Here is a 25,895-nt window from a genome sequence, read left to right as displayed (position 1 = left end):
TTCTTCATAAAAATATTCCAACGTACTGCACATCCTTGCTGCTCTAACAAATTGCCCCTTGACTACAGCTTTCTTCTGTCTAAAGGGGTGATGGCTAGAAAAATGCAAGAATGAATTGCAGTACGTTGGTTTTCGATGTATCTTTGAAACAAACAGGCAGGATTGAAAGTCCTTCATCAATTTTACGTCTAAATAGTCAATACTTGACGTTGAGAAGTTATAGGTGAATTTCAGAAATTCTGAAGTATTATTAATGGCAGACACAAAAGTGTCGGCCATTACACTATTACCTTCAAATAAAATGAAGATATCGTCTAGGTATCTCGTATAGAATCTAATAGGTTTTACTAGATCAGTTGAGGAAAAAACGAAGTGTTTCTCCCAATAACTCATGTAAAAGTTAGCCACCGATGCTCCACAAGGAGAGCCCATGGCTACTCCTTGTTTTTGCAAAAAGTATTTTTTATCGAACATGAAATAATTCGAGGACAACACAATGTCCAATATTTCAGTAATGACATCAATCTCATTTTTTGGAGCCCCTAATTCTACTAAAAGGAGGGCTATCCATTCAAGGGCTTCTTGGTGAGGAATCGAAGTGTACAAGTCAACCACATCAACAGTGAGGAAATTAACATCACTGCTGAAGGGTTGACTATTAATAGCCTCCAAAAAAGTCCAGGAGTCCTTACAAATCGCTGGAAAATTGTCATGTTCCAAATATGAAACTTGTGCATTAGTAATACAATATATGTATGGGTTTATTACTTTGTCAAAGATTAACTTTCTTGAACCTCTGTTCATCAAACAAAAGTCAGTGAATGTTCCCTTCAGCAAACGTTCACATCAGCAAACATTTTACACAGGGAATGGAGTTAGTTGGCCAGCAGTTGGAAATTGCCCTTTTCTCCACTGTAGTGCAGTCTTGGAGTTGGTATTTATAAGTAGGGGGGTGTGGGGGCATAGTGGTGGGTTTGATATGCCACGTTGTGTTGTGTGTGATGGTTGGAGTGGTGGACAACTAACTCTGTTCCCTGTGTAAGACGTTCCCTGATGTGAACATTTACTGAACGGACGTTTGCTAAGTTATGTTGAATGAATGGAGGTTTGCTGAAGGTAATTTTTGACAAAATAATATAGACCTTATATGTATTATGTAATCTATATACTGTATGAGTGGTTATCAATTCATTGTTGACCTGACTAAAAACACAACACTTGTATGACATACAGACATATTAGTCTGAGCAAGGAAAGTGTGATGGTTAGTTATTTGTCTGATGCTAGGATCCATGAGATCACACTTGCACTCAAGTCCTTGAACAGCATGTACCAGTATAATAGTCGAATGAATTTATCTGAGAGGGGAAGTGGGTAAGAGTTAAGTGGGATAAGCTGATTCCTCCAATAGAACAAGGTACTTTGAGATTACTTGATTTGAAGGGATATTTTAAAGCTACACAATTAAGTTGCATATATATATATATATATATATATATATATATATATATATATAAATATATAAAACACAAGCAAAAGGTTATAATTCAAAATGGAAAGGGATGATGTTGAAGCAGGAAGAAAGTTCAAGAAATAAGGAAAGAGTGGGATTTTGGCTGCAGATCCTTGAAGAGAATAGCAACCATACAGAATATTGTGTTCATAAAGTAGAAGAAAGTATTCTAAGAACTAAGCCAACATGAGAATGGAGTAAGGAGATTTTACCAATAGGGTTGACTGCAGGTAGGAGTCATGAAGACAGGCAAGAGGGGGCTGGAATTTACTGAAGAAAACTGGCAAAGGAATCAAAGTTTTGGGATCAAAAACTAGACAGGGAAAGGTAATAGAATGGGATGAGGCCTAGATATTTGGACTGCAGGACAGAGACTGCCCTCCCTATCAGAGATTGATATCAAAGTATAGGCAAAGAGAAATGAATAGGGGAATCTAAAGTGAAAGACCTGATATCAAAGTATAGGTGAAGAGAAATGAATAGGGGAATCCAAAGTGAAAGACCTGATATCAAAGTATAGGCAAAGAGAAATGAATAGGGGAATCCAAAGTGAAAGACCTACTCTGAAAGAGCTTTAGTTGAAGCTAGAACAGAAGCTACTGTTAAAAAAGGGACAATTAGTAGGGTATATAAAATACTGCACAGTAACTAAAAGAATCAATCAGAGTAAGTTTGAAAAAAATGGGAGGTGAGACTGGAAAAGCAATTTACAAGGAAACAATGGGAGGACATATGCATGACTCCCAAATAGGCAACAGAGTTCAGAAGGTTTAGGATTTTTGCATGGCAGTGATTATATAGGTATTTTATACCTCAAGCAGACTTAAAAAAAAATTTCCTCAGGTAGATGGCAAATGTTGGAAGTGTGATGGGGAAAATAAAGTAGCTGCGAACATACATTTTGGAAGTATAATGAGCTGGCAGATTTTACAAATTCCCTACAGAGTACTCTGTCAGAAATATTGGCTGAACAAATGGGTGTAACTAAGGAAATTATTATTTTGATCTGAGGCATGGGAATTGAATTGTCTAGATACAGTAAAACCTTGTTAAGATTAATTCTGTTTTGCTACTAAAAAGTGAATACTGGAGAATGGAAATCAAAGTTTAAACCAGCTGTATTTGAAATATTGAATATTACAAAAGTGAAAAAAAAATTAACTAGAAGAGGGATTTCTAGAAAAAGGAAGAAGCAAATTATGTACAAATAAATCAAAATTGTGGTAACAACACATGCAGGGTAATGACCAAGAAGAGGAGGAGTGAGGTTTAAGGGAAGGCAGGAATTGAGCAAATTATGTAATGTTGGACTGATGATGACAGTTATAAAGAAAGAAAAGATATGTGATATATAGGGTCTATATTATATCCTCAAAGAGGCGTTCCATCAAACACCTTTTCGTTAACCCTTAAAACGCGAACTGTCATAACACCAAACAGCCACATCAGCGATTTCTTTCCCTGAGAAAGAAATCGCTTGGCCATCCTTGTTAGTTTGCCATTTTCCCCACTGTAGTGAGCTCGGATTTGGTATATTTAGTTAGGGGGTGGGGGCACGGTGCCCCAGTTTGTAATGTTTGTAGTAATGTGTTCTTTTTAACGTAAGCGATTTCTTTACCAGGGAAAGAAATTGCTGATGTGGCCATTCGCTGTTATGACAGTTCGCGTTTTAAGGGTCGATGAAAAGGCATTAGATGGAAAGCTTCTTCGAGGATATAATATAGACCCGGTATATACAGTATATAAAGGGAAAACAAGTTAATATAGTTTGCGTTTTTCTGTTAATGTATGTATGCCTATTTTTAAGAGATAATTTAATAAAGTTGTTAAAAAAGTAAGCCTTCATCCAAAAAAAAAACAAGTACCAGTATGAATCTGTCATAGCACATGTGGGTGTCAAAGACCTGAGATGGATCTCTCAGTGTATGAGCCCCAGGCAGGTATGAGCCTAGCATTCAGCAGTATTCTACCTTCTCCAAGGATGATACCTCAGTCCATCCATCCACAACCCCTTTTTCCCATTTGTGTACATGGGTTTAGAGTGTCACTTCAACAGTGACAATTATCTAGAGTCAAGGTTTACACCACAGGGTGGCTAGCCCTGCTGCAGAAAGATGTGCCTTAATATGAGCAAAAAATAATTGACTTCAATAACTGGCTTAATTTTTAATGTTATTCGAAGGAGTCTTGATATTTGTCAGCTTGGGAAAATAATGAGAGACAGACCATGCTGCTTTGTCAGGGGTGGCCTGCATTTGTTCCCTCTAGGATTTTGATTACTGGCAAAGACATTTTCTATCCCCATAGGGCCTTTTTGAGGCAATGCCAGTCTGGTAAACCATCCCATATAACAAAGCAAGCAAAGCAAAATATGATCAATGCTAGGAGTCTAAACAAGATATTCCACCCCCTACAAGCCCTATTCACCCTGGGGAATGTATATGTATGTGTAGTGACCGAGATATGGTTTAAAATGGCAGAGAGCATCCAAGGTGTGCAGGGCTATAACAATTTCCACACATTTAGACCAGCTACTGCATAGGTGGGGAAAAAGGTGGAGATGTCTCAAGATTCATCCAGAAGAGACTCACATCAAGACTGGTAAAGCAGCATGATGCTTATTCATGTCCAAATAATCTGAAAGGTCCCATACCATATAATAACTAGTTGTCAAACTTCCTCTATGTCCCAAGAAAGCCACGAAGCCTATCTATAGTAATTGAAATCTTCTTCTTTCGGCTGCTCCCGTCAGGGGTCACCACAGCAGATCAACTGTTTCCATGTCTTCCTGTCCTCAGCATCTTGCTCTGTCACACCAACCACCTGCATGTCCTCTCTCACCACATCCATAAACCTTATCTTAGGCCTTCCTCTTCCTGTTTCCTGGCAGCTTCATCCTTAGCATCTTTTTCCCAATATACTCTGCATCCCTCCTCAGCACATGTCCAAACCAACGTAATCTTGCCTCTCTGGCTTTGTCTCCAAACCTTTATTCCTAATCCTGTCCATCCTCGTCACACCCAGTGTAAATCTTAACATCTTGAACTCTACCACTTTAAGCTCTGACTCCTGCCTTTTTGTCAGTGCCACTGTCTCCAACCCATATAACATAGCTGGTCTCACTACCCTCTTGTAGACCTTTCCTTTCACTCTTACTGGTAATTGTCTGTCACAAATCACTCCTGACACTCTTCTCCACCCACTCCATCCTGCCTGTACTCTCTTCTTCACCTCTCTTCCACACTCACCATTACTCTGAATTGTTGATCCCAAGTATTTAAAGTCATCCACCTTCGCCACCTCTACTCCCTGCATCCTCACCATTCCTCTATCCTCCCTCTCATTCACACACATATATTCTGTCTTAGTCCTGGTGACTTTCATTCCTCTTCTCTCTAGAGCATATCTCCACCTCTCCAGGGTCTCCTCTACCTGTTCCTTGCTCTCTCTACAGATTACAATGTCATCTGCAAACATCATAATCCACGGGGACTCCTGTCTGATCTCATCTGTCAACCTGTCCATCACCATTACAAATAAGAAAGGGTTCAGAGCTGAACCTTGATGTAATACCACCTCCACCTTAAACACATCTGTCACTCCCATTGCAGACCTCACCGCTATCACACTACCCTCGTACATATCCTGTACCAGTCTTACATACTTCTCTGACACTCCCGACTTCCTCATACAATACCACAACTCCTCTCTAGGCACCCTATCATATGTTTTCTCTAAATCCACAAAGACACAATGCAACTCCTTCTGACATTCGCTGTACTTCTCCATCAACACTCTCGAAGCAAACAGTGCATCTGTAGTGCTCTTTCCTGGCATGGAACCATACTGCTGATCACTAATCATCACCTCCCTTCCTAACCTAGCTTCCACTACTCTTTCCCATAACTTCATGCTGTGACTGATTAATTTAATCCCTCTGTAGTTACTACAGCTCTGCACATCACCCTTATTCTTAAAAATCGGTACCAAAACACTTTTTCTCCATTCCTCAGGCATCCTCTCACTTTCCAAAATTTCATTAAACAATCTAGTTAAAAACTCCACTGCCATTTCACCTAAACACCTCCATGCTTCCACATGTATGTCATCTGGACCAACAGCCTTTCCGTTCTTCATTCTCTTCATAGCTATCCTTACTTCCTCCTTGCTAATCCACTGCACTTCATGATTCACTATCCTCACATCATCCAACCGTCTCTCTCTCTCATTCTCTTCATTTATCAGCCCCTCAAAGTACTCTTTCCATCTGTTCAACACACTCTCCTCGCTTATGAGTATGTTTCCCTCATTATCCTTTATCACCCTTACCTGCTGCACATCTTTACTAGCTCAGTCCCTCTGTCTAGCCAATCGGTACAGGTCCTTTTCTCCCTCCTTAGTGTCCAGCCTTTTATGCAACTCATCATACGCCTTATCCTTAGCCTTCACCACCTCTCTCTTTGCCATGCACTTCATCTCCTTATACACTTGTCTACTGTCTTCATCTCTCTGACAATCCCACTTCTCCTTCGCCAACCTCTTTCTCTGTATACTGTCCTGTACTTCTTCATTCCATCACCAGGTCTCCTTGTCCTCCTTCCTCTTTCCAGATGTCACACCAAGCACCTTTCTAGCCACCTCTCTTACTAGCTCAGCTGTAGTTACCCAGCTATTCAGTAACTCTTCACTGCCACCCAGTGCCTGTCTTAACTCTTCCCTGAACATCACCTCACAATTACCATTTTTCAATTTCCACCATTTGATCCTTGGTGCTGCCCTCACACTCATCCTCCTCTTCTTGATCACCAATGTCATCCTACAAACCACCATCCTATGCTGCCTAACTACACTTTCCCCTGCCACCACTTTACAGTCTCCAATCTCCTTCAGACTGGCCCTTCTACATAAGATATAATCCACCTGTGTGCATCTTCCTCCACTCTTGTATGTCACTCTATGCTCCTCCCTCTTCTTAAAATATGTATTCAATACAGCCACGTCCATCCTTTTTGCAAAATCCACTACCATCTAACCTTCTGCATTCTTTTGCTTAACACCATACCTACCCATCACTTCCTCATCCCCTCTGTTCCCTTCACCAGCATGCCCATTGAAATCTGCTCCAATCACCAGTCTCTCACCCTTGGGTACAGTCATCACCACTTCAACCAACTCACTCCAAAATTTTTCTTTCTCATCCATCGCACACCCAACTTGTGGAGCATATGCACTAACAACATTCATCATTACACCATCAATTTCCAGCTTCATAAACATCACTCTATCCGACACTCTTTTCATCCCCAAAACACTCTTAGCATACTGTTCCTTCAGGATAATGCCTACTCCATTTCTCCTACCATCCACACCATGATAAAACAATTTGAACCCACCTCCGATACACCTAGCCTTGCTCCCCTTCCATCTGGTCTCTTGCACACACAATATACCAACCTTCCTTCGGTCCATCATATCAGCTAGCTCTCTCCCTATACCAGTCATACTGCCATCATTCAAAGTTCCAACCCTCACTATCACTGTCCTAGTCTTTACCTGCCTTCGGCCATGCCTTCCCCTGTTCTCCTCCTTCGGCCAACAGTAGCCCAATTTCTGCCAGCACCCTGTTGGCCAACAGTACTGGTGGCGGTTGTTGTTAACCGGGGCCTCGACTGATCCGGTATGTATATGTGTACTTTTGTCTGCATGTATGATTTGGCAAAATTTTACACCGGATGCCCTTCCTGACGCAACCCTCCCCATTTATCCGGGCATGGGACTGGCACAAAATCACTCTTTATTAAATCCAATAACACTCTCCTAGGTGACCTAAACTATTCAACTGTAGTCTGGGAAACCTTTGCACAAACACAGAGATTTCTGGACTTTGTCAATACAAACACCTTGGAACGATTAGTCCAAGTACCCATTGGGGTTTCTTCTGTTTACTAATATGGGAGTATCTTACACAATGCCTTACTTATCTTTGCCACTTGTTAGGTCTAACCATAAAGCCATCTCCTTCAAAATAAAATTGGAACCCATGGTACCTTTAGAAATGTCCTTAAGACAAACTACATACATGTAAGTGATACATTGGCAAGCTTCAAATCCCCACCAAACCCAATTAATTCCCATAAATATGCAAAAAACGTACACCGCCACTACACCATACCAGCATGTAAACACTTGCATAGATGCAGCTCTAACATACAAGAACAAGCACAGGGCAAACCCCTGAAACAATTCCCCATGGTACAGCCATAATAAAGGGTCATAGGTTCATAGCAGGTTACTAGGCTATTGGCTCTATGGCCTTTATAAGCCTAGCCATGTTATACCCTTGTTCCCTTATTGACCAAGTTGTATGGTCTATAATTACAGCTCGAGTCTATGATCGACACTGACGGCCCTTATCCAAGAGGGACAAAGGTGACACTCCAGGGTAAATTTATGGTTTCCTATCCAGTTGTCTTAAGTTATGCTTAAATAGGGTCATTGAGAAGCTCTGTTTTACATGAATTGGGAGTGTGTTCCAGAGGAGTGGCAATGTCTGGGAGGCATAGCTGTCTCTCCAGCATGTCCTGTTAATGTCACAGGCTAGGTTAAGATCCCTAGAGTGAGTGAACCTTGTCCCATTTGACTTGCAAATGTGCAGTATTTCCATTAGGGCAGGGTCCAAGACTGCTCTGTAGGCCAGGCACAAGTCACCTTTCAGCAGCCTATAAGATACAGAGTAGATTGACAGGGCCTTTAGTATGTCCATGTAGGTCATGTGTTGAACGTCCTGAATTTTCTTGGTGAGAAACCTTTGAGGTCTTTCCAGCTGCTGCAGGTGTCTGCTAAGGTACATACAGAAGGGAGTGTTGTACTCTATTAGTGGTCTGATAAGGGATGAGTACAGGGAAGTTATAACATCCTTAGCTCTGGATGCGATGCCTTTATTTATGAGATGTGCAACATCAAATGCCTTCCTTACCACTGTGGACACATGGCAAGTGAAGTTAAAGTTGCTATCAACATGTGTTCCCAAATCTCTGACCAGAGGGTTTGAGTTAAGAGGGTTACTGTTAATATTGTAATTTGCAGGGACTTACCCTTTGCTGAAAAGGATGATAATGTATTTTTTGCATTTAGTTAAGTATGTGGCTTTGGCACCAATCATTTGTCTGTGTAAGCCCTTTTTGTAGTATGTCAACATCATTGGGGGACTCAATGACTGTACCCAGTTTGCAGTAATAGGCAAACTTGGTAAGCCACAGGCCATCTATTTTCAACTGGACATCTGAGAAATAAATTCCAAACATTAGGGGGACCAGCACAGATCCTTGTGGTACACCACTGTTATCTGATCTGCTTGTAGAGGTGAAATCCCCACCTTTGACTGTTTGCATTCTGTGTAAGAGCCAATTGGCCCTCCCCATTTAGTGACACATGGGTTAATTCCCAGCTGGGTGAGGTTTCTCAATGATGCCTGACTGGGGGATTGTGTCAAAAGCCTTGGATAAGTCAAGATAGGCTGTATGTACTATTTTGCTTTTATTCAGGGCTTTGGTGACATTCTTGAAGACATCCACCAGGTTTAATAAGCATGATCTACCCTTAACAAAGTCAAATTGGGTCGGGTCAAGAGTTTGAAGGTCACCTATGTCTTTGTTGTTAAAGTCCATGATGATTCTCTTCATGGCCTTGCAGATAAATCTGGTTAGGCTTATGGATCTATAGTTCCTAGGGTCAGTTGATGGACCCCCTTTGTGCAAGGGAATTACCGTTGCTGTTTTCCACTCTGCTGGGACAAAGACAGTATTTAAACTGTGGTTGAAGAGAGTGCCAAGTGCTTCCCCTAGGTCCTGTTTTAGACCATTTAGTAGGCTGCCTGGGATATTATCCAGTCCCATACAGGCTGTATTTTTGGCAATGGAGAGTGCGATTATGATCTGCTCTCTGGAGATACCAGGTAGAAGACTGGTGACAGGTAGGCTTTGGGATATGTCTGGTGAGGACAGTGGGGTGAAGTTTGCACCAAACCTACCTGCTAGCAGGTTGATGATGTCCTCAGGGTCAATATGAGTGGTACTGTCCTCTACTAGTTCGGCACAAAGCTGGGCCTTCCATTTTAGATTTCTGATGTAGCTAAAAAATGCTTTGTAATTATCTTTAACTAGGGTTGCTAGTTTAGCTTTATAATTGGCTTTAGGGAACTTTATAAGATATCTAATTTGTTTGTTTAAGCTGTGGAGGGTGTCCTTCCTCTGTTGAGTCAGTTCCCTTTTGTTCTTAGACATTAGTTTTTTCATTTGGTTGTATACTCTGTTTATGTTTGATGTCCACCAAGGTGGCTTGTTTTTTGTTTTTGTTTTTTTTGTGAAGACCTTGTTTTGATCTGTTCAGGTACAGCTGAGTCTATACATTTGTATAGGTGCTTATACAGGACATTTGTGTACACCACTATATAGGAGTCATTATTGACAGTGGTAGCAGGGGGTTTTAAACTATTTATGCCATCACTTAGGAGGCTATAATTTGCTTTGGAGAAATTTTTCATCCTTTTTGCTGTCAACAAGCTTTACAATACAAGGAAGAGAATTTTGACCAAAATTAAGAAGAGTAATTCCCAGAATTATACCTCTGTGTGACTGAAATAATTACAACTCAGGAGCTTAATAAATTCCATCAAAGCCAAATCTGAGGCTAAAATACTCACCCAAACCAAAGACAATCAAAGGGCCTTTTTTTAGTTAAATTCATAATCTCTGAAGCACACTGTAGCAATGCACTGACCTGATTGTGAATGATAATACTTACACTGAAGTTAAAGATATAGTGAACCTACTGGCCAATAAATTCAAATAAAAATGTTCCCATCTCTCCTCTCCATCTATCCCACAAGATGTACCTGAAACTGACTGACCTTCAGCTATCACACAAGACCAAGTCATAAAAGCGCTATCAAAAGCTCAAAGTACTCCATATATTGGTCCTGACAATATTCCTGGATACATCTTAAATAGGATGATGTATATTGCGGTGGTGCAGCGGTAGCGTTGTTGCCTCACAGCAAGAGGTTCTCCCGTTTGATTCTCTGCTGGAGTGCGGGGAGTGCCTTCTGTGTGGAGTCTGCATGTTCTCCCCACGGTTGGGTGGGCTTTCAAAAGACATGCGTAAATGGGCTTGCCTACGTTGAGCTGGCACCTCGGCGTTTGTCAAATCTACTGCCAATCATTAGCGGACCGGAGTTCCGCTGTGGCAACCCCTAACCGGGAAAAGCTGAAAGACAGCAACAGCATCTTAAACAGGATGAAGCATGATTTAGCCCCCCCTAAAAATCCCAACAACACTGTTCAACCTAAGAATTCATACAGGATTTGTACCAAGCAAGTTGAAAACAGCATAGTCATTCCACTGCATAAGGGAGGATCCAGGCAACGACAAATCCATACATTTTTCCAGCCTCATATGTAAATCCATGGAAAGACTTTTCACAGAACTAATCAACAAGGATATAAGACACCTCTAAACACTACAGTACAGTGCCTTAGACCACTAGGCCAACTCACCTGAGACCCATCTCAGTGGATTCATCAAGGGTAGGTCATGCTTACCCAACTTGGTGGACTTTTTTGAAAAGGCAACCAAAGCAATTGATAAATATAAAATGGTACACACTGCAAAACTCGACCTGGCCAAAGATTTGACACAATCCCCCACTCTGGCATAGTAGAAAATCTAAATAAACTGGAAATAAACTCCCATATCACCCACTGGATTGCCAGCTGTCTCACAAATAGGATACAGTTGGTCAAAATAGGGGAAGCTACCTCCACAAAGAGACCAGTTACCAGTGGAGTCCCCAGGATTCAAAGCTGGGATCTCTCCTGTTTGGCAATTACTTCTCTGAAGTAAAAGTCAGTACCAAAGGGCTCTGGCTGACTATGTTTGCATATGACTGCAAGCTAGGAGCAGTCATTGAATCACTAAATGACTTAGCTATCCTGCAGGAGGATTTGTCCCAAACAAATAACTGGTGCCGGAATCATGGAATGAAACTAAATGCCAAAAAAAGCACTATTGTATACTTTGGGAAGTTATCTACCCCAGTGAAATATTACATTGACAAAGCACCCCCTAAATTAATCAGCTGTCATTAGGCCCATCCTTGATTATATTGTCTCCTTTGGCATGTATCTGTCCAGACAGATACGCCCATAAAGATACCTTACTAAAAGAATGCAAGGCCTAAACAATACGCATAGACCAACTGAAATCCATACCTCTATAATTAGTATCCTACAGAATGCTGAGAGGTGCCCTGTATCTGGCATGCAAGGTATCCTCTGACCCAGTACCAATGAACCTTCTGCACATTAGCAAGTAAAATAGCATCAGAAATACTAGGTCAAGAGATCTAAACCTCTTTTGCAAGGGACATGTATATCACGTAGTGAATACTGCTGCTCTGGAACAGAATCCCCATCCACATAAAACAAAGTCCATCCCTGTCCATATTCAAGCGCAACTTGGATCTATGAATTGGAAATAGAAAATTTACCCCAGAACTACCCGCTGTACTACTAATAGAAAGTAAAGACAGTATCAGTGTGATGATAAATCCATACCAGTAACAACACACTTTATATTAGAAAAAAGGTATGGAACCATGAACTGGAACTTTAACAAGATGTTAATAAAACAAAATCAAATAACTGCAGGTAAAAATAAAGCGCAAGTGCATAGACAAACACAGTTTCACTTTATACGGGCTTCTTCAGGCAATATTTCTTAAAAACTGCATCAGTTTAAATAAGAAAGGATAGAAAACAAGAATAAAGGGGGGAAAGTAATGGGGCAGTGCATAGAACTTGTCAGAGAGGGCTAGAATATTTCACATGAGGGCAAAGCTTTTAACTTATCAGTTATCAGTTAGATTCTTATCTATTGTTTATTCATGTTAAGCTTCTTAGAGGAATAGAGAACAGATTTAAGGCATAACCCTATATAAGGAATGTAGGAGTATTAAAAAAAAATGCAAAAGATTTCATTTTAGCTGTGACCTTGGCTCATGACTGCAAAGGTTTTTGTAAGAGCAGTAAAACTGGTTTGTTAACTTGTGTTTTTTATCCCCCTCCCCAAGAGTCATTAGGTTTTATGACGGGGGGGGTGAGTGAAGACAAAACAGGTAGCATTAAGCAAGTTATAAAAAAATTTTTAAAAGGTTTTATGGCTTTCCACAGACAGTTCCTGAGGGGAATGTTTTAGAGCATTGTCTTGGTAATTTTGGGGATTTGTAAATGCCTTCAGTTGTAAAACTTTCCTAGCAATCACTATTGGCTTATATATTCTTGTAAATTTAGTTTATAAATCTGCAAACACACTAACAGTGGATATAAAAAGTGTACACACTCCTGTTAAAATGTCAGGTTTTTGTGATATAAAAAATGAGACCACGATAAATCATTTCAAAAATTTTCTCACTTTTAATGTGACCTATAACCTGTGCAAGTCAATTGGAAATCAAACAAATCTGTTAGGGGAAAAAATATAAAAATAAAAAATGCACAATAAGCTGGTTACATAAGTTTGCACACCCTTAAACTAATACTTTGTTGAAAAAAACTTTTGATTTAATTACATCAATTCAGTCTTCTTGGGTACACACCTGCCATCAATTAAAGAGACTCTGATTAACCCCAAGTAAAGTTTAGCTGTCCTAGTAAGATTTTCCTGACATTTACTCATTTGCCTGCTACAGCAAAAAACATGGTTCACAGAGACCTTACAAAGCATCAAAGTGATCTCATTGTTGAAAGGTATCAGTCAGGAGAAGGGTAGAAAAAAATTCCACAGCATTGGATATATCATGGAACACAGTGAAGACAGTTATCAAAACGTGTAGAAAATATGGGACAACAGTGACATTGCAAAGAACTAGACGTCCCTCCAAAATTGAAGAAAAGACAAAACAAAAACTGGTCAGGGAGGCTGCCAAGAGACCTACAGCAACACTGAAGAAGCTCCAGGATTTCTGGCAAGTACTGGTTGTGTACAACATGTGACAACAATCTCCCGTATTCTCCATATGTCCGGACTATGGGGTAGGTTTGCAAGATAGAAGCCTTTTCTTATACAGAAAAACATCCAGGCCTGGATAAAAATTTGCAAAACAATACAAGCATGTGGGAAAATGTGTTATGGTCTGATGAGACCAATGTTGAACTTTTTGGCCACAATTCCAAAAGGTACATTTGGCCTAAAAACAACACTTTGCATCACCAAATGAACACCATCCCCATGGTGAAGCATGGTGGTGGCAGTATCATGCTTTGCGGTTGCTTTTCTTCAGCTGGAACTGGGGCTTTAGTCAAGGTGGAATATGAACAGTTCCAAATACCAGTCACTTTTGGCCCAAAACCTTCAGGCATCTGCTAGAAAGTTGAAGATGAAGAGGAATTTCACCTTTCAACACAACAATGACCCCAAGTATACATCCAGATCAACAAAAGAGTGGATTCACCAGAAGAAAATTAAAGTTTTGAAATGGCCTGACCAGAGCCCAGACCTAAATCTAATATAAAATCTGTGGGGTGTGTGAATATAGGTGAAGGCTGCCAGCCTAGCTAGATAGAATTTTGTAGATATTGCTGTCATTTGTAAATATTAATGTAAGCCACAGGCTTGTTCTCTTAAATGTAAAAAGACTGTATTGGATGTTGAACTGAAAAAATGTAACAACAGTGCACTATGCTGTAAGAAAGCTGATAAGTCAAGCATTGTGAAATTGTTTGATCTAAAACTCTGAGCCGAGATGTCTAGAGGGAGGCATTTCTGCCTATTGTTTGAGGCCAGAGTTAATGGCTAGAATTTACATGTATAATTTCTTTTATTGCTCTGGCTTCTTGACTAGCTGCAAGATCAAAAGGTCTATTAACCTCTGAGTTTCTGTTAGCCTGGGAACCAGAAAAAAATGATGTAATCTGAAATGAATCAGTGGTACTGTATTATCAATTTAAGGACATAAAGAATGCATTGAGCATTTGTCTTGAGAATATCCAACTCACCAGCACTCTGCCTGTGTTCTATATGTAAGTTTATTGTAGAACTGTGTTTTCTTTTAGATATAGCTAGGAACTAGGAAGATTAGATTAGGTTTTTTTTTTCTGTATTGACGTCAGAACTTTTCTACTGTATTATTTTAAGTATTTTTCTGTGATCTCTGAACTCTTGACTAGCACTGTGTAGTAAGAAGTATTGTCTTGTGTTTTATTATTTGTTATTAAATATTTTAAAACCTTTCAACTGTGGCTGTTTTGTGTAGAGATAATTTAAGCTCTAAGAGTACATTGCATGTATTTAGTGATATTGTACAAAGCCACTCCAGTAAGCCTTGACTGTTCAGTTGCACTTACCATTTGGATAATAATATTGCACAGTATAATTGGACACCCTTTCATAAGGGCCTTTTAGTAGCTGATAAATGTTAGTGGGTGGTGGTAAGTGGTACTACCATATAGTCTGGATAAAAGGGGCACAGCTGGAGAACCTGTGCCAGTCTTCCCCAGGAGTGTCTGTGTGGCTGTATATATCTCTTTATCTTAAAGTGTGTGTGTGTGTCAGCAACTTGGGCAGGGACACAAATCACCGGTTGGACAAAGAGGGTGCTGGAGGTTTTAGCTTGCCCACTAGGCTGAGATCTGGACCCTATAGCTGTGCCAGTGGGGAGTCTTATTGGGGACCTAGAGAGAAAGGGAGAAACCAGCCCCAGACTGACTGTGATCTCTGTGTGCTCTTAAGGGAAATTGTACTTTACTGTGTGTGTGTATTTATTATCCTTTCCCTATATGGATGCCCCTCACTGGTGTTAGTGGTGAGGACTGAGGCTCCTTGATTGCTGGACCAGTGCACGGGCATCACAGGGTGACCTAAAGAGGGCTGTGTACAAGAGATGCCCTCGTAATCTGACAGATTTGGAGAGCTTTTTCAAGGAAGAGTGGGCAAATATTGCCAAGTCAAGATGTGCTATGCTGATAGACTCCTAACCAAGAAGACTGACTGTTGTAATTAACTCAAAATGTGCTTCGACAAATTATTAGTTTAAGGGCGTGCACACCTATGCAACCATCTTATTGTATGTTTTTTATTTCTTTATATTTTTCCCCAAACAGATTTCTTTGTTTTTCAATTGAATTGTACAGGTCACATTAAAGGTGGGAAAAGATTTGAAATGATTTATTGTGGTCTCATTTTTTATATCACAAAAACCTGGCATTTTAACAGGGGTGTGCACACTTTTTTATCTACTGTATAACTGTTTTGGATATTCATGTCAGTTTGTGGCAAGAAATCAGGTAGAAGCAAATGGTACTCTAGATTTACTTAGAAATGTGATAGGTGTGTGTCTCTCTCTCTCTCTCTCTATATATATATATATAGAGAGAGAGAGAGAGAGAGTATCATATATATTTTTAAAAAATCTCCCATCTGGTAGAGCGAAGGTCCTCTGTGTCTTGAGGTAGAAAGTTGCAGCATATTTCTCAACTTCTTGATTTAAGAATTCTGGAAAAGTCAAACTTAAGGGAGAGACAAAATCCAGAATCAGGAGAATTTAGAAGTGTTAAGGTAATGCTCTTCGTAGTTAATAGGACAACAGTTATTGCATCAGTGTGCATTGTCTAAGCAATAAGAAGTAAGAAACTGTAATATCTGGCATTACTTGACTGACTGTGGTCATTAGTGAACTATAATAAAGTCAAACTTCTAGGCGGGACAAAAAAAAACAGAAGAGGGGGATCAATCTAGCATTCACTTATGGGATCTACTTTGCTGTATAACTCTGTGTTGCCATCCAAGTTGAGACATACTGGGTATAATGTTTAGCTTATTGTATGACAAATGCTACTCCACAAGTATGTTAAGATATACATTCTGGTAACCTGCTCACCTTTTGTTAGCAACTGGGTGAATAACTAAAGCTGACACCATACAACAGTAGTTTAAGCAAATAAATGACATTTCGGATCAGCAGGCAAGCATAGTTGTACTTTGAAGTGGTCAGATTTTGCAAATCAGTTAATGGAGGCCAAACTTTCATTTGAAATGGTGCCTGAAGTAATAATAATAATAATTCCTGTTTTTAGCAAGCTGCAGCAAACCAAGGATACATTTTGCACTTCTGAAGGTAGAAGTTTACAGTAGTACAATACATCATAGAGACTTTCATAAAGGAATGCAAACTTAAAATAATTTTCTGCTTATAGTCTGAAAGGGTAACAGTATGAATCAAAACTGCAGCTTTGTTGTACTCTACTAGCTCACTAGCCTTTTCGTGCAGAAGTGGGTGTGGCCAGAGTGATTGACAAGCCTAATGCCTGTGATGTGGTATGCAAATGATGAATGATTGGCATGTCATGCAGATTTGCCAGTGACATCATGCATATATTGAACAAGAGATAGAGAGAAAAACTCCTGAGTTAAAACTTCTCATTAGCAAGATCGGAATATACAAACCATAAAGAGTAAGAAACCCATTAAAGTACAGTAATCTGACTTTCAATTTGTGTACTGAAATGCCCAACCTCACCTGCTTTTTTAAGATCTGTGAACAAACATTCAGTTATGATTCTATTACCAGATAACAAGCTGAAATAAATAAATCTATAAATACATATACAAATATAGTGCATACACAGCTGTATAGCCAATGTTTTCCCAAGTGAAAAAATAGGAGTCACTCAGAACATTGACAAAATAAGTGAAAAGCACTTCCGTTTCTATTAACCAGGATTTCTGAATAGTGAGAATTTAATACCTGGACTGGGCCTGATCACTAATCAGTGTCCTACCCTGGCAAACAAACAAACCACAAATAAGTAGGTACATAAATAAGAATTTTCAGTATCCAGTTCTCACTGCTCTGCCACGAAAACAGCTCTTTCAATATATGACAATATATGACAATGAAATTCAAGGGCAAGTTAGGCAGATGAAACAATTATAACATTTAAGGAGTTTTGGCAGTCGGTACATGAAGGCTCACTAATTGAACTGTAATGTTTCACATGTAATACCCAGCATAATGCAGATGAAAATAAGAAGAATGTTAAATAGCAAAAGGGAAACAGCCTTACTGGAAAAAAATAAAAGCACAGGCATACCTTCACAGCTCAGCAATTCGAAGATACACAAAGCAGTACCAATTTGAAAACAAATCAAAGAAAAGAGGTCATCTGCAAGACTGAATATGGAAAAGTTCAAACTTTATTACTGACTTGGTGTTTTATAACTACACACACTTCTCCCAAAGTGCAGAAGAGCTGAAAACAACATCACTACCATTTTAAACATAATCTGCACTCCATATGTCAAATATGTCTATAAACAGTACACATAAAATGATTGTTAATTCATCAACTCGTCTGGTCTATAATAGTATAAACAAGGCAACTTAAAAACACACATCAACAGAGGCTCCTATACTCTTGTGGCTGCTGCCCTCTTGGCTGAAGTGTTCAATTTCACATATCATCTCTTCCTAGGCAGCACTTTTCCAACTTAAAAGCACAAGTTACAATGCAATTTTGAAAAATAGGGAGGTGCAGAATGGCAAACTTGGGTAATGACGTGCCAACAACCTTTTTTTCTCAATTAAAATACAACACACACAAAAAGATAAAATACGTGGTACTGACATTGCTATGCTGCCATTGGCTGGTTCATTGTCGTACTATTTTACAAGACAAACAGAGAAAATGAAGGTAGGTGCTGCAACTGGTGTGCGTTTGTTTAACAAAGTAATTTGTAATAATTGTCTGGTGGTTTCAGAGCAAGATCTCACAATCTCTGCTTTGTATCCTTCTCTTAAGATTACAGTTTAAAGAGGCAGTAAGCAAACACAAAATGAAAAACATTCGCTTGTCAGTCAGTACAAATTACTATCCGAATTTGACTTCACTAATGCATAGTGCCTCTTCCCCATTTATAGACAAAGACGTGTGGTACAATCCAGCAAAGACACATGTACTGTTAGTGCACCAACCATGTAATGCACAGAAAGGTTTCCATACCACATACCTGAAAGGCTGTAATTCAGTTACATCCACCAGAAATGATATAGACCAGGCACTATAACAACTAATTTCCTGAAAAAACGAAGCCTTTGGGGTTGTAACAATATCAGTATTTTCAATTGCTATATATTCAGCAGAATTAAAAATGCTGTACACCTACCACATATCTCTCAGCTATATACATTTTCGCAGAATGACCAAGTTTTTGACACCTACTTTTTGGCACTTTTTTCATAAAATTATGATTCTCTGTCAAAGCAGTGGTAAATCATTTCTGAATGAATTTAGAAAATAATAAGAAATCTGAGTTTCAGGCTTCATACCCTTCAGAAAATCCAAGCTAATGCAAAACCTGTTATTTGATTAAGTGTCTAAGTTTGAAAGAGCAATACTTAAAAATCGTCCTTAATTTTTAGTCTTTGTCCATTTTTTATTAATGCCTTTGTCCAGATTTCTTGCTCTAAGAGGTTGAGAGGTATGGTATGTATTTTATGTATGAATATTCATGCGGCTGAAACCCACATCATATTGCTTATTCATGAGTAAGGTATAATGTCAACCTGCTGCTGGGTCTTGCATGGGGTTTGGGCGGCACTTGCTACTGCGCAGTAGAGTACAGCAAAGCCAGAACTGCTAGAGCCTATTTCCTAAATCATATGGCCCTTATTTCCTTGGTGGGATCACAGACTGAGACTGTGTCGATAACATTTGTACTGCCCCCGAATGTATTGTCATGGTTGGTGACAGCCAAATTCATGATACTGCAGCAGACCTGAACAAGGGTAGACAAAGTAGACAGATGGGTATAAAGGAAGGCTTGATAAGGCAGTAAGAAGCTCTTGCAGTATAGTTTAGTGGGGTAACTGCTGCAGATATATGGCTGAGCCCCAGCATTGGTTAATGGGGTGAAGGTTTGCTGGCTGAAATATGAAGAAATGTTTAGCTGAAGTGCCTCTCATCATGCATTATTCACATGTTTTATTGAGTTTCATACAGAAAAGAAGATCTAGGAGCCTTACATTATGCCACTCAGCTTTAGTAGGTGGGCGTTAAGGTCAAATTATGGGATAAACTGGCTAACAAAATAAAGGATTGGCAGGGATTAGGCTTAGGCATAAACTGCAATTAACTAAAAACAAAACAGCACCAAAGCATGACTATAACCATAAAAGACAATTTTAACAAATATATTTGTCAATTTTACATCTAAATGATAACATTTGTTCTATTGTTGGTGAGCAACCTAGGTTTAGTTTGAAAAACAAAAAATCTTTAAAGAGACATTTGTGTTATAAAAATTCCATGCACCCTAGAAGCAATACTGTGGATGTTCCTTTGATGCGCTGCTGTTCCAAATGTAATTTTTGTGAATTTATAGATCCATTTGTGGACTTTGTCCATCCAGTTACAAACTAGATGTTTCGATTTAATGTTATTGCCGATTGTCATTCTAGGAAACTTATTTATTTGGCTAAATGCAGGGCCTGTAATTGTTTCTATATAGTAAGACCAACAGGTCTATGTTAGAGAGAATGAGGGAATATACATACTGTATGCACAGATCAGATGAGCGCAATGCTTTGGCTAAGCATCTTGTAGAATATGGGGATGAACATGTCTTTGGGTTTAAAGTGGTTGAGATGGTGAACTGTGACATCCGTGGGGATGATTTTAGGAATTTTACTCAGACCGGAGTTCCGCTGTGGCGACCCCTAACCGGGAAGAGCCGAAAGACACAACAACAACTGAGGAACGTGAGTTGTCATGGATAACCAGTATGCAAGCAGATAGGTTTTCTGGTATTAATGGGAGAGTTTCCATTAAACGAGCTTTGAAAGCGAGAGGTCTCTTTAAATAAGTAATTATTTTTTATTATTTTAATTGAATGTGTTTTTTCATTGGTTGGTTTGTGTTTTTAATTGATGGTGCTTGTGTTATTTATTCTACTTGTTTTTTGTGATAAATTGTCTGAAGAAGCACATTGATTGTGTGAAAGCGCTTACTCTGTATTTATTAAAATGTCTTTGATTGGTTATAGTCGTGCTTTGGTGCTGTTTTGTTTTTAGTTACATTACGTTTTGGTTAATCAGCACCATTAGTTCCATTGGGACTATTGATCCTTCATTCATAAGCTGCAATTAAATGAGACCTGTTTGTCAGGCACAGATATATTTACTTCTGGGGCTGTGTAACAAAGAGAAATACTGCCAACACAGCTATGTGGAATTTTGTAAGTGGTTATGTGTCATTTGTGAATGCCAACATGCTTCATGTAAGATGCTTATGCTACAACTGTGTTAGAACTGTATGTTCTGTACTGAGCTAAAATGTAACCACAGCATGCTCTGCTGGCTTAAAACAGAAATGTATATAAACTATTGTAATTGTGTAAATGTATATGTTTTAACAGTAGAAACTAGAACATAGAGAGTTAACTTGCAAAACTTCAAGACAATAGTTGAAATTAAATTATTTTATGATTGTGCTTTAAAAGTTGTCTTTCAGTTTCAGTCAACAGGAGACAGGATGTCTACAGTAGGGGACTCTCTGTGTTGTTTTGTAAGTGTTTTATTGTTTTATTCCTCTAGCAGTTGCAAACATCTGAAGGCTATGTATTTTCACAGAGAGATGTTAAATGTGGGTAGTTTCTGACACTGGGGTTTAGCTTGGGAACTAAAGTCAGGTGACAAAAAGTGATGTCATCCAAGCTAACCCGGCAGTAATATTTGATATTAATTTAAGAACTCTCTTGAGAGAGAGGGGGTATTTTGTATCTGTCTTTTGACCTGAAAACATCAGCTAGAAGATCTATTCACATTTGCTTTGCTGTAAGTAAGTTTCTAGGTCATAGTAACTCTTTTAGATTCAGATAGAAATATAGTGAAGTATAGCTTAGATGTTTTCTTTATTTATTTGAGACTATCCTGCAATGTTATTTTAAATATTTCCTATGATTTTGAACTCTGAAGTTACTGTGATGATTTATTGAATATTTTCTTGTTTTTCTAATATTTGTTATTAAAGATATTTAAACCTTTCAATTCTGGCTGGTCTGTCTAGAGATATTTAAGCACTTAGAATACTTGCATATCTGTTTGGTGACACTGTACAGGCCACTCCTAATAGCCTGGCAATTGGTCAAACTACCATTTGGATTAATAATAAAATTACACAGTAGGATTGGCCACCCTTTGCTAAGGGCTTTAAAGTCATTGATAAAGAGTGGCTGGTGGCAGTTGGCACTACCTTATAGTCTGGGCAGAAGGGGGCATAGCTATTAAATCTGTGACAGCCTTCCCCAGGTATGTGTGTGTGTTGTATATAAATCAAACTTCAAAGTGTGTGTGTGTATCAGCTACTTGGGCAGGGACACAAAGCACTGGTTGGACAGAGATGGTGCTGGAGGTTTTGGCTTGGTCACTCAGATGAGGTCTCAACTCTATAGCTGTGCAAATGGGAGCCTTATTGGGGATCTGGAGAAAGAAGGGAAACCAGCCCCAGACTGACTGTGGTCTCTGTGTGCTCTTAAGGGAAATTGAACTTTATTGTGTGTGTACTTGTCATCATCCCAGTGTGTGCATTCCCCGCTGTTGGCATTGGTGAGGATTGAGGCTCCTTGATTACTGGGCCAGTGCAGGGGCATCACATGCTGGATCTACACTCTGTAAGGAAATGGCTTTGCTGGGCATATACAGGCTGGGAAGAGGAAATTAATAAATAAATGTGAAGGTCCACAGTGAGAAAGATGTCACAGGTTTGGGAATATCCTGGTACTGAGGGGAGGGGACACCACATATATGGGTGTGGTACATCTTGTGTATACTCAATAGCTACATGATTGATAGTAATGCACTGAAAGAGTAGCAACACATCTAACTTAGAGTTTGCAAAAGTACCTTGAAAGGTTAAATTGAATACTGGTATCCCAATACTCCAGCATTACTCTTTACAAAGAGTTTCACAATGAAGCCCCTTAACTGAGGTTAAGCCAGAGTGGATGAGAATAAGGCAGTTCAGGTAGCAAAATGGTGTGTTTACAAGGAGAGTGTTGCTTTACTTTCCAGTACAGTTGACGGTTCAGAATTCTGCGGCAGCTAAGAAGAGTTAATAGGTTTCAGAGGGTACGTGCAGTAAATCCTTTATTAATACCATATAGATAGTGTTACATTAAGAACAAGATAACATGAATTGCTATGTCATTTGTCATGTAGAATTATTGATTTAACATTTTACATTAATAACAGGTGGCATCAGTTTTGGGGATGCATTTAAATGGGAAATGGTTTGCAGAGCTCTGATTTAAGGAATGTAATGAATACAGTTTGACATTTATTTGCAGTAAAAGCACAGTATGACAGTTGTCAGCTAGCCACGTAAGCATGTGGGGAAATGGACTAGCAGCACAGGGAAAGTAAAGAAGTTTCAGGGTTTATGTATTTTATTGTATTTTGTTTATAGCTTGTTCACCGGGGTAGAACAATGATCACAAATGACCAATGGCTGGTTTAGTCTGGGTTGTGCATTAAAACCAAAATTCTACAGCTACATTACATTAACATATAAAATATCAACAGATATGGCGCCAAAAACGACCACTGGTGCAGTTCTGGAGAATGCACTTTATTAAATAAACCAAGAAGCTAAAACACACCTGAAAATAAAAACTGCCAACATAAACGCTAATACAATATCTTGCGTTTTCATCTAGAAGACTTCATCAGATGCAGAATGACTGTAAAGTGCCATTCACTTGGTTATAAACCCACCATTAATCACAATATCACCAATAGGGAGTAAAAATCAATTAAGACATTAATTTTCAAATGAAAATGTTAAAAACAAAATAAAACCAAATATGTGCCAAGGCCTCCAATCTCTAAAACGTATTTCTTACACAAATATTAAATATCGTAGAATAAAATACAACGGTGTAAAAACATTAATTAAATATGTATATATGATGCACCAGTAATTTGCTACCAAAGATTTAAATTAAAACAATATCACCATCTAGAGGCATAATGCTGTAATAATCTGTCTGGAAAAATTCTATTAAAATAACTAAAGTCACTTTGAATAAAAATATTCTTTTTAGTAGTTCTTAAAAAAGGCAATAACTTCTCTTCCAATTTTTAAAGCCTTGCAGCTCTCAACTTTAAAACCGGGGCTAAAGAGACTATATCATTGAGACCAGGGGGCTTATTGGCTTCTAATAGAATCTGCCAATAAACCTCCCTTTACTCAGTTCTAGTCTCCCATAGATCTCCCCTTATATCTGTACATATTTCTTCTAAAACAAAAAATAAAAACTTAACATCAGGACATGTAAGTATGTTTATACAATACACTCCTCAAATTTTTGGTATGTATGTCATAAGTATGCTCGTAAATTCTTTTCCTCAACTTTCTCTCAGTCTTGCCCATATAAAATGCTGTACACTTGTTACATAGAGCTAAGTATACTAAACCACTAGAATCACAGGTACTACAAACTCTACTTGTTAAAGAGATGTCCCTAGCTTCCAGTAATACATCTCTATTAATAATAAACATGCACTGTGGGCATGAACCTCATTTGAATGTTCCCACCTTCATCTGATTAGTATATTTTTGAGTTTAATGCTCCAATAGATCTTTCATACTGGGATCCCAACTGTAAATAATCTTAAAGGAGTGTCAGAAATACCCCCAAGGACAGAAAAGCTTACAAACTTCTGCCATTCCCTTTGCATTATGTTTCTAATAATCCCTGAATCCCCATTAAATGCTGCAATAAAAGCTCTTTCATAACCTAGGTCCCTATTTAACTCTGATTGCAAAGTTTGATCCCCAACCTGTTCCTTCAAATCTGTAAACTCTAAGCCCAAAATAGGTTTGAACCTATTACACCTACCAAGCAAAACCTTGCCATAAATTTTTCTATAACATCTTTAGGGTAACCCCTTTCCAAAAACATCTTCATTAAAACATCACTCTCATTGTCAAAATCTTGATCATTTGAACACATTCTACAGCTCCGTACAAATTGTCCTTTATTTATACATATTTTTTGATGGTAAGGGTGAGCACTCGTATAATGAAGTAAAGAATTTGAATAGGTCTGTTTCCTAAACACCTTGGACCTAAAACCATCTTCATACTTGTATAGAGTGACATCAAAATAAACTACCCTATTACAATCAAAATAGTAGGTAAAGCGTAAAAACTTAGTTGTATCAGATATATATTCCAAAAATTCATTCAACCTTTCTTCTGTGTCAACCCAAAAAATAATAATATCATCCAAAAACCTTTATATAGAGTCCAACAATCTTTGTATTTTGAATTAACAATGTACAAATGTTCCCACACCATCAAGATCATGTTTGCATATAAGGGGGCACAACTAGCCCCCATAGGGACTCCACTTTTTTGCTGAAAAAATTCTCCTTCAAAAAATATAAAATTATTTTCAAGACCAAATCTGTAAGTGTTAAAATTAGACAAAATTCTTCATGGGCATTTGAATGGGAAATGGTTTGCAGAGTTCTGATTTAAGGAATTGTAATGAATACAGTCTGACATCTATTTACGTGGGGCAGTACACATCATGGTGACACTTGCAGGAAAAGCACAATATGACAGTAGTCGGCTAGCCATGTAAGCATGTGGGGAAAGGGATTAGCAACACAGGGAAAGTAAAGAAGTTTCAGGATTTGATGTATTTTATTGTATTTTGTTTACAGCTAGTTAACGGGGTAGAACACTGATCACAAATGACCAATGGCAGGTTTAGTCTGGGTTGTGCATTAAAACCAAAATTCTACATATACATTAACACATAAAATATATGAATACAGGAAACTGTACATATACATAAGAGGTAAAAATATAAAACATGAATAGAGAAAACTGCATTTACATGGAGGTTAACATAATTGTTGCAGTCAAACAAATGCTTTAAAGTACAGAAATGCAAGCAGCACAACATAACATGACATTCAGAGCACAGCATATTATATGAAGGAGAATGCTATTGCAGATTCACTTTCTCATTTTCAGTTGTTCAGATACAGGCAACTGTGCCTTACAGGATTCCACAAAACCTTTCAGACATGATGAAAAATTGGATATGAGGCTTGACAGAAAAAGCACTGCATTCAACTACACGAGTAGTATTAGAAATGCATTGTCCATTTTATAGAAATGGGGGGAAAGTAAAATGGCCATTACCTATACCAGAGCTATTAAGTTATATTTTTAGTTTAAAAAGTTGAGTATGTCTAGGTGAAGTCCTGGTGCATAAGTGGCACCAATTAGTTGGTACCAAAGGGTGTGAGGGTGGT

The sequence above is a fragment of the Protopterus annectens genome, chromosome 4.part0 (assembly GCF_019279795.1).
Source record: "Protopterus annectens isolate FY-2018-M chromosome 4.part0, PAN1.0, whole genome shotgun sequence".
NCBI classification, from domain to species: domain Eukaryota; kingdom Metazoa; phylum Chordata; order Ceratodontiformes; family Protopteridae; genus Protopterus; species Protopterus annectens.
This window is presented reverse-complemented; position numbering follows the sequence as displayed.